This window comes from Pseudopodoces humilis, chromosome 2 (genome assembly GCF_049639895.1).
Source record: "Pseudopodoces humilis isolate 2021_Gansu_Grassland_sample_001 chromosome 2, ASM4963989v1, whole genome shotgun sequence".
NCBI classification, from domain to species: domain Eukaryota; kingdom Metazoa; phylum Chordata; class Aves; order Passeriformes; family Paridae; genus Pseudopodoces; species Pseudopodoces humilis.
The window spans coordinates 58,405,583-58,414,049 of NC_142201.1; positions in this window are offsets into that span (position 1 = coordinate 58,405,583).

An 8,467-nucleotide genomic window follows, 5' to 3' on the forward strand; every position below is an offset into this window, starting at 1 on the left:
TCTCCTGACTCTGATTAAAATTAATGGGAGTCATGCAGCTGAAACCCCATGGATTGCTCATGGTTTGATGACACAATACAGCTGCAAACGAAGGCAGGATTGTGAAGAGTCAGGTACAAAATGGCAATTTTTGCTCCATTTAACCATAATCTCTTTTCCAGCTCTCAGCACATTAACCACTTTTCTGCTGATCATGTCTGAAATGTCTAAAACTAAGCAGTGCTTTTTAGAGTGCCCTATTTCAGCAGTAAAACTGAGACCTTCAATACAAATGAGTCAATACAACCACTAGTACCTATGGTAACACCTATCTTGTAATTTGTTCCCCCAAGTAGAAGGAATTTTAGAATGTGGATTGATGCAGGATGCTTTTCACCCTGTTGCAGTCTGCTAATAATTCCTTACTAAGATAAGTGAAGGATTAATTCCTGGGAATGCTCCACAGGTGCTACTTCTAAATCCTGTTTAGTGCATTGCTCAATTAACAAACAATATTTTTCACTGTATGAAATAAAATTGTGTGATTTATGGGTACAAAATAATTCTTGGCCAAAACTACATTGTGAATATTGTGAACGAGCTATAAGCACACAATCTTTAAAGGTAAAATGTGTAAAAGTTTACTTAATAAAGTATTTAACTGCCAGGAAATTTTGGTCAAGCATTATTTCTCTTGAAAACTGAAAGTCCAGAAATCTTGTGGTCTGCCCTTGTTATTTGCTCACCCCCTTTTAGGCTTTTCAAGGCCTAATCATTCAAACTCCTTTTCATTTTGATAAAAAACCTGCATCTACCATTTTCACTTTTATCCTGTAAATATCATCTGTAGACTACCTTGGACATACCACTTAAGACACTCAGCCCAAAGCCCACCACAGGCTGGCAGTGGAAAAACCTCTTGCTCATGTTTTACGGACACATCCCATTTGAAACTCTGTTTGCCAAGCTTAAAATATATATATATATATATATATATATCCATATGATATCCTGTGAGTCATAGAAATCCCAATGCTGGAAGCTGAAACAGAAGATCTCCACTCATAAATACCCAAGGATGAGGAATCATGCTGCACTGCTGATCATCCACACAGTATTTCCTCACTCCTGTCTCTGCTCTCCAAGCAGATTTCTTCAAGAATTAGCTAGGAAAGAGCTGGGATCTCTCACCAGTATGTCAGTCTGCGTCACTTGGACTCAGCCCTATTCTTCTTGCAATATACATAGTGTCAATTTTTTTCCTGAGGGTTGCAAAAATGGATTTCTGTGATCTGCTTATGAATCCACCTCCATTCCCAGGAGGAATAAGTGCACTTAAAAAGCCATTTATTTATGAATCTAACTATATTCTGATGCTTTTAAGAAGGTTGCTTTGCAACAGAAAGACGTTCCTTGCTCATATTTCTCTGTATAGAAACATGAAGAATTAACACTGGATAAAAATAAAAATCAATAGATCATTCTTTTGTCTTAAGGCTCTTATGCCATGACCGTCACCCCAGATTCCAGATATCACTCCAGGGATCAGAATAAGAAAAATAATTGCCAACCTCCTTGAGCCTTTTTCTGTGCTACAAATGCATGTCTGAATCTCTCTGGGCCAATTCTCTTACAGCTGATACAAAGGGAAAAGCAGGAATTATTCTGAGCTACAGAAAAGAGAAAATACTTCCCATCTCCAGCAGAGAACAGAGACACAGTTAAAGCCCCCAGGTCCTCAATAAGAAGACATCAAAGAATCACTTCCAAAACATAATCCAGTTGCCAAAGATTTGCACTAAGAAATCCCTGCAGGAGCTGGTGATGCCAGAAACAGTACCATTCCCCACCCTGGATCCTGCCCTGCACGGCAGGGCACAGTGTGAAGCTGCACAGACTGCACCCCCAAGTTTTTAAGGGAGTCATATTGGTCAAAAGGGAAAAGAGTCTCAGTAGTCTGCAGACAAAAGCCCAGGTGCACACACTTCTTTTGTCCTACAGAAACCTGATTGTCCCCCATTCTGGAAAGCTGCAGATTCTTCAAAGGAAGAGAAGCTATAAAAGGAATGTTTTGCAGATAAAAAGATCTTTCACAACTTCCAGCTGACTTTTCCTCCTCTCCCATTTTTAAAGGCATGGAATTTTGCATGAACATGAGGATTATTATTGTATCTTCCCTTCCTCACATTGAGGTTTCCAAGTTAAATTGCTGCCAAGGAAAGACTGGGTGGCCCACAGAGAAAAGCCACTTTATGAAGAGCTAACCATTATTATTCCCATTTTAAAATCCCCAAACTAATCTTTTCCTTTTTCTTAATCTTTAAAATAGACCAAAATGGAGATGAAGAAAATCTTAAATCAAGGTGCTTTTTATCACTCCAAACTTTCCTGAGTTCCAAAGACTGGGCATCTTTAATGTCACTGTTTATTAGGGGTATTTTTCATCACAATAGAACAATTTAGCAGAGAATGTTTCTATTCAAAATATTTCAAATTTCATTTCTGTCAAATGTATAAAATGTCCTGTATTTGCAGCTTGTGTATGTGCTTCCCACATAAATATCAAGAACCTGAGCTTTTCTAGTCAATATTTCCAACAATGATCTTCCGTCACATGGGCAATGGCAGCAACCTTCCATCACCTTGGTCTTTCCAGAGTATTCTTTGGTCCACCCTGATTACAGGTCAGGAGCTACTTAATTGAGTTAGATGCATGCAAAATGAGCCAAGAACCCAGTAGAATAACCAAACTACAGCTCACTAGGTAAAGGCACAAAATTTATGCCCACCCCCAGCTGCAGAGTGTCCAGCACTGAGGAAGTCGCCTGTCGATGTACCCATGTCACACTGCACTGAGGGGCTCGCCAGGAATTTCTAAATGAGCTGGGTCATTTCAGTGGCAGAGTGCTTGCACTCTGGAAGCCAGTTAGCCACATTAGCATAGTCTGCTAGCCAAGTGCTCATGTTAGCATCTGCTAGAACAGCTATCCTGTTTTTCAGCTTCAAGAATCCATCTATTCCTCCAAATGAAAGACAGCAAAGAGGATTCTGTCCTTGCTCCAAGAGGCACTGGCAACTTTGCATCATCGCAGCTGAGTAACTCAAGTGTCACTGTAAGGATTTGCACTGCAGGGCACAGTCACATCTGCACCTCCCCATGTAATACCGTGAGAGACCTGAGCTTCTCAGAGGAAGATGCAGAACAACCAACAAACACACTGAGCCAGCCAGAAGGAAATGCCAAAGAATGAAATCTCCCAGTAAGTTGGCACTACACCACTAGGAGTCAGAGCCAAACCCCATACAAATCCACATATCCTTCTACTCTCATTACAGGACAGCAGGGAATAATGCAGGGGCTGGGGTTTAGGTGAAAATTCTCCATTCCCCCTCTGAGAACTGTATTGCCATGCAAGCAGGACTGCAATATCCTTAAGCCCTAAAGGATAATGACTGCTCGACTCTTCTGCACTTCTCTGAGGAGGAAGTACGAGGCTGGCTCCTCTACAGGGCAGCTTCTGTGTATCTCATGTACACCATTCACGAACATCCAGTGCAGGAGGCAGGCCGTGGGACTCTCCATGTTCAGGATATTGCTTGGGCTAGGGTATTAGCCCTATCTTCCTGGTTTTTTCTCTTGATGGCTCCTTAGTCCTTTCCTTTCAAACCAGATTGGGCCAAAGCTCATCAGCAATAGAAAAGGTGGTGCCAGTTCAAAGTGTTATAAGCTACATTAGCAGGTAATTGGTCCATTCTCCTAAAAGATGATTAAAGGAGTTGTAGACCAACTGAAATGAGAATTAACACACATTTTATAAGGTTTAGAAAACTTGACCAAGGTGTAAGGGGCAGGAATTTGGACTTTCTTTATCTAGAAAAGAGAAGACATTGTAGCTATATGAAAAGCATTATCCACTACACAAATGGTTATTACACAGAAGAGAGATAAGAGAACTGTGCTTTGAACCTCTTGCAGACAGACCAAGAAAACATTCCCAAACTTCAGGCTACAGAAGTCCAGTGGCAGGATTATCGCTGCATCCTTGTCTTGTTGCTATGCACTTCTGCAAAGCCTCTCTTATGGGCCACTGCTATGCAGAGATGCTGGGGCAGCTAAGCCTTTGGTCTCAGCAACATAGTCATGCTTATCTCCTTAAACCCACTTAATTTTCAGCAGAGAAGGTTTATGAAAAATTTCCTAATTGCGAGGGTAGTTAAGGGCCAGAGAGGCCACTAGGGAGACTGTGAAAGCTCCATCATTAGAGGCTTTAAAGAACAGACTACACAAACAGCTGTCAAAGGTAGCTCTGACATATATACTCCTACCTTTGAGCAGAGGGGTGGATAAGGAGACCTCCTGGGACCTGGGTCTAGGATTCTGGCCTCTTTTGCACAGCTCTAGCCAAAATCAGTACACTCAAATGTGTTCTTCCAGTGACACTTCCCACCATCAGCAGGTCCACTAGCTGTATAACATTGCTGTCCAACACCTCTCTCCAGCGTAACACATGGACCCAAGGCAAAGAAGTGTATGTGGGATGGCTGTGTCCAGTTACTCCACAGGAATCACACTTAGCAGACAGAAGTTAAGGAAGTTTAGGAGCTGCTGAACTGGGGACTGGGCTGCAGATTTCCAACTTCATTGCTGAGGAAGAGCAATGGTTTAAAGCCAGATTTTTCTTCACATGTGTTCCAAGGACAAGTACAGCCAACCTGGCCGAACATACTGGAGAATGCAGGCCAGTGGCAGGAGCCATTCCCTGAAGGCCTGAAAGAAGGGTTGCCCATGCATCCTTCCTCACTCCATTTGCCTCCCTGTACATGGCTGACAGCTTGCAAACTGGCAGCAGCCCAGAAAGCAGAAGGGAAGACACACGCATTCACCCTCACACGTGCTCACTTTTACAAACCGTCATGTTGCAAGTCCTTAATTCTCATCTCTCTAAACCCAACTCACCAACAAAGCAAGCATTTTGTCCTATTAGGAAAACTCCTAGTCCTGCAAAACGACAGGTTGTTTGGCAGTATGAAACAGGTTGTGGCTGCAGACTCTGCACATGGCTCGCATTTGTGCCATTGGTCTGTGGCTTTCAGGGAGCAACTGTTGTGCAGTGACAAAAACACAAAGAAAGAAGGGAAAGAAACCAAATATTTACAGGAGAAAAAGTGATTCTACCCCACATGGTACAAATTTAGGGCTGCATTGTAGCTACATCATGTGCCTATAGCTACTGAAACAGTTTCCAACAGAATGTTTACACTGTTGTCTGGAAGCATATTGTTTGCCTACTTTTCAAAGCCAATTTATATGCAGCACACATCGCAGCATGCACGAAAATTCAGACAAAAACACAGATGCATGCAACAATCCCTGGCCAACTCTTGTTGTTCCTCATTGTTTGTTTCTCAGAAGTACCCAGGAAAGAGGAGGAAGGTAGCAAAACCCCTTATGCTGGGTGCTGTACTACCCCAAACTCAAAGACAGGTATTTCACTTGAGGAACATGCAGTCTCTGTTTAAGACAAGATACAAGAAGTAAATGTAGCAGAGAGTGAGGGAGTGACATACGGGAATGAATAATAAGAGTTTATGTGTGCCAGCTTTATGCGCTCATGTGCCAGCTAATTGAATACACGATGCATATAAATACCAGTCTTCTACTGAAGGCAACAAGCCTGATAAATAATAAGCTAACTGTAGCCAGTTAGCAATTTATCAGGAGCTTCACAGAGAAATTAATGAGAAATTTGAAGTAGTCCAGGCAAGGGCATCCCAGAGAAAAGTGTCAGGTGGGATAAACAGAAGGGCATGTAAGAAGGGAGCAGGAGCATGAAGGAGGTTGTTGTTGTTACATTATTTAGGCAGAAAAGCAAGAAGGCTTGGGTAAGTTGGTTGCTGAGAGGAAAGGATGTGAAAGTCCTGGATCAAAGAATAGAGAGTTTATATCTAACTTACTAAAGAAATCGTGGGACCCAGGAGGACTGCAAAAGGCAAAAGAGGATGTCACTGCACTTTGAATAGACCAGGCAGAATAAGGTCAGTGAGCAAAGGAATGCCTGAGTGAAAAGGGTCAGACTGCAGCTTATGTCACTGCAGGCAAAAGCCTTCTCAAGAAACAGTGTAGAGCCACCAAACCAATAAGAGTCCATGCTGGGAAGTATGGGGTAGGGTCTTCACATCCAAGGAAGAATGAAAGGGGGGAACACGCCCCAAACAAAGCAGAGGTAAGCACTGGCAACAGATGAGGAGGCAACAGAGACAGCCAGTGAGGCCTGCCCGAGGCTGTGTGCCATGGCCAGCTCAGGAACACGCTTTAATTTTAACAGCCAGCTCTACTGAACCACCTTCAGCCAAGGCCTGAAAGGACAAGTCGAAGAGAGGAAGTGAAAAGATGTATTACTCCCACTTCTTGAAGAGCTCCTTTGCAGAAGATCCCCCTCTCCCTACAAGTCATCAATGCATGGATCAGAGCCAAGTCTCCCACCTTAGGTGTCTTGAGATAGGTGGTGTGAAAACCACTCATCAGCGAAATTGCCTCTAAGTCCCTGTACTGCAGTTCCCTGTGTCACCACACAGACAGATGTCCTCTCCGCCTACCTCTGTGGCAGGAACTATTTATGTTCAATATTGTTTATAGACCCCAAAACCTCCATGGGGAAATGCCAAGTCAATAGGCTAAGGGCTGAATCTTTGTGTGCTTTTATTTTTTTCTACTTTTAAAAGTGATCTTTCTACAACTCTGCAAAGCCTCTTATTATTAAGAGAAGCACTGCCAGTGCCCCAGGGGCACTTCTGTACCTCACTTTCCACCATGCCCACCCACTGAGGCTCCCTCCATCCTGCCCAGAACCCCATGTCAGGTGCCAGGGCCATCAGCCCTGAACCAGTGATGCCACATCCAGCTCCCCACAGCCCTGCCCAGCTTTGGACTGTCTCCAGAGAGGTACCCAGTGCCTGGGGCTGCCCTGATCCTGAAGGGGTAGTGGGATGGTCCCTGGCTGCCTGGCCTGCCCTGGTAGACCCATGTGGAGTCCCCACTGCACCCTGGCACCTGCCACCTGAGAAATATTAGCACAGGACAAAAATCAAAGGACAAGCTCAGCCTTGCCAGCACCAAAACATCCCAACCCAGCCCCTCTACACAAGATATTTTAAAGTTTTGAAAGTGCAGGGATGTTTCTGCTTTCCTTCTCATACTGAACTACCAAGGGCCAACCCAGTCATGCTCTTTCTACTCTGCTGTGACATTGAGTGGCATCCTGAAGAGATAGCTGCTGTCATGATCTTTCTCCCTCAGTAGTCACAGTTGGAGCCTAGTGCCAAGCCACACAGTCTGGGTCACACTGCAATTGAGCATGGTGGGCAACCAGAGCATCCCCACCTCCAGCTCACCACGGAAGCCTCCAGACCAGGCCAAATGTGGTTTCCAAATGGGAGAAAACTGTCCCCAGGAATCATAGAACCATAGAATTGTTTGGGTTGGAAGGGACCTTAAAGATCTTCTAGTTCCAAGCCCCCTGCCATGAGTAAGGACACCTTCCACTTGACCAGGTTGCTCAAACCTCCATCCAACCCGGCCTTGAACACTGCCAGGGATGGGGCATCCACAGCTTCTCTGGGCAGCCTATGCTAGCGTCTCACCACATTTACATGAAGAATTTCTTCCTAATACCTAACCAAAATCTTCACCTGAAAGCCATTGAAGCATTAAAGACATTGAAGGAAGGACTTGAGAACCACAATCAATTCCCCAGAATCCATTACTTGCATGCTAACATCAACTCCCTCCCTAAAAGGCAAGCTGAGGAGCCTCAAGGCCCATGCTGATAGCATTTCTTGATAATAAGTGGAGAGATATTCACCTTCATTGACACAAACACACAGATGAAGAGGGAAAAAATATTTTTTGCAGTATTTTCTTCTTCCTTTCTCAGCCAAATCCTTATTTGGTCTGTTGCAGATTATTCACACAGCAGCCCTGCCTGTAGTGCCTGATCTGATTACTGCACCAACGCCCCCATGGCTTTCAAATTCATTTCACAGGTTTCCAAGAAACGAATGCTCATACCTGATAAGTGGCAGCACCTGGATTCAAAACATGTTATCAGTTCATCTGCCTCCAATATCTTGAGTAACATCTCAGCTTGGTGAAAAAGTGTTGCCCTAACCAGCTAACATATTTTCATGCAGGGAAATAAAGCTCCCCTTCTGTACTTGTTGACACATAGACTCGCACCTTTGCGTTGTTCCTACTTAAGCATACAGAGCCCAAGTCAGTGCAGTGATCCTGTTTCAAATATTTGGTGCTCAGGGTTGCCGTTGCATTCCATCAGTTACCTATTTGTCACAAATAGCTTTGAATGGCTCTACAGAACAGCTGAGATTCTTTTAAACAGTTCTTTATTAAAACAAAAGCAATCATTTGCATACATGTTCATTTTGATTATCAGAGGACACAGACAGAGTTGCATATGTAAAAGAAGAAAAT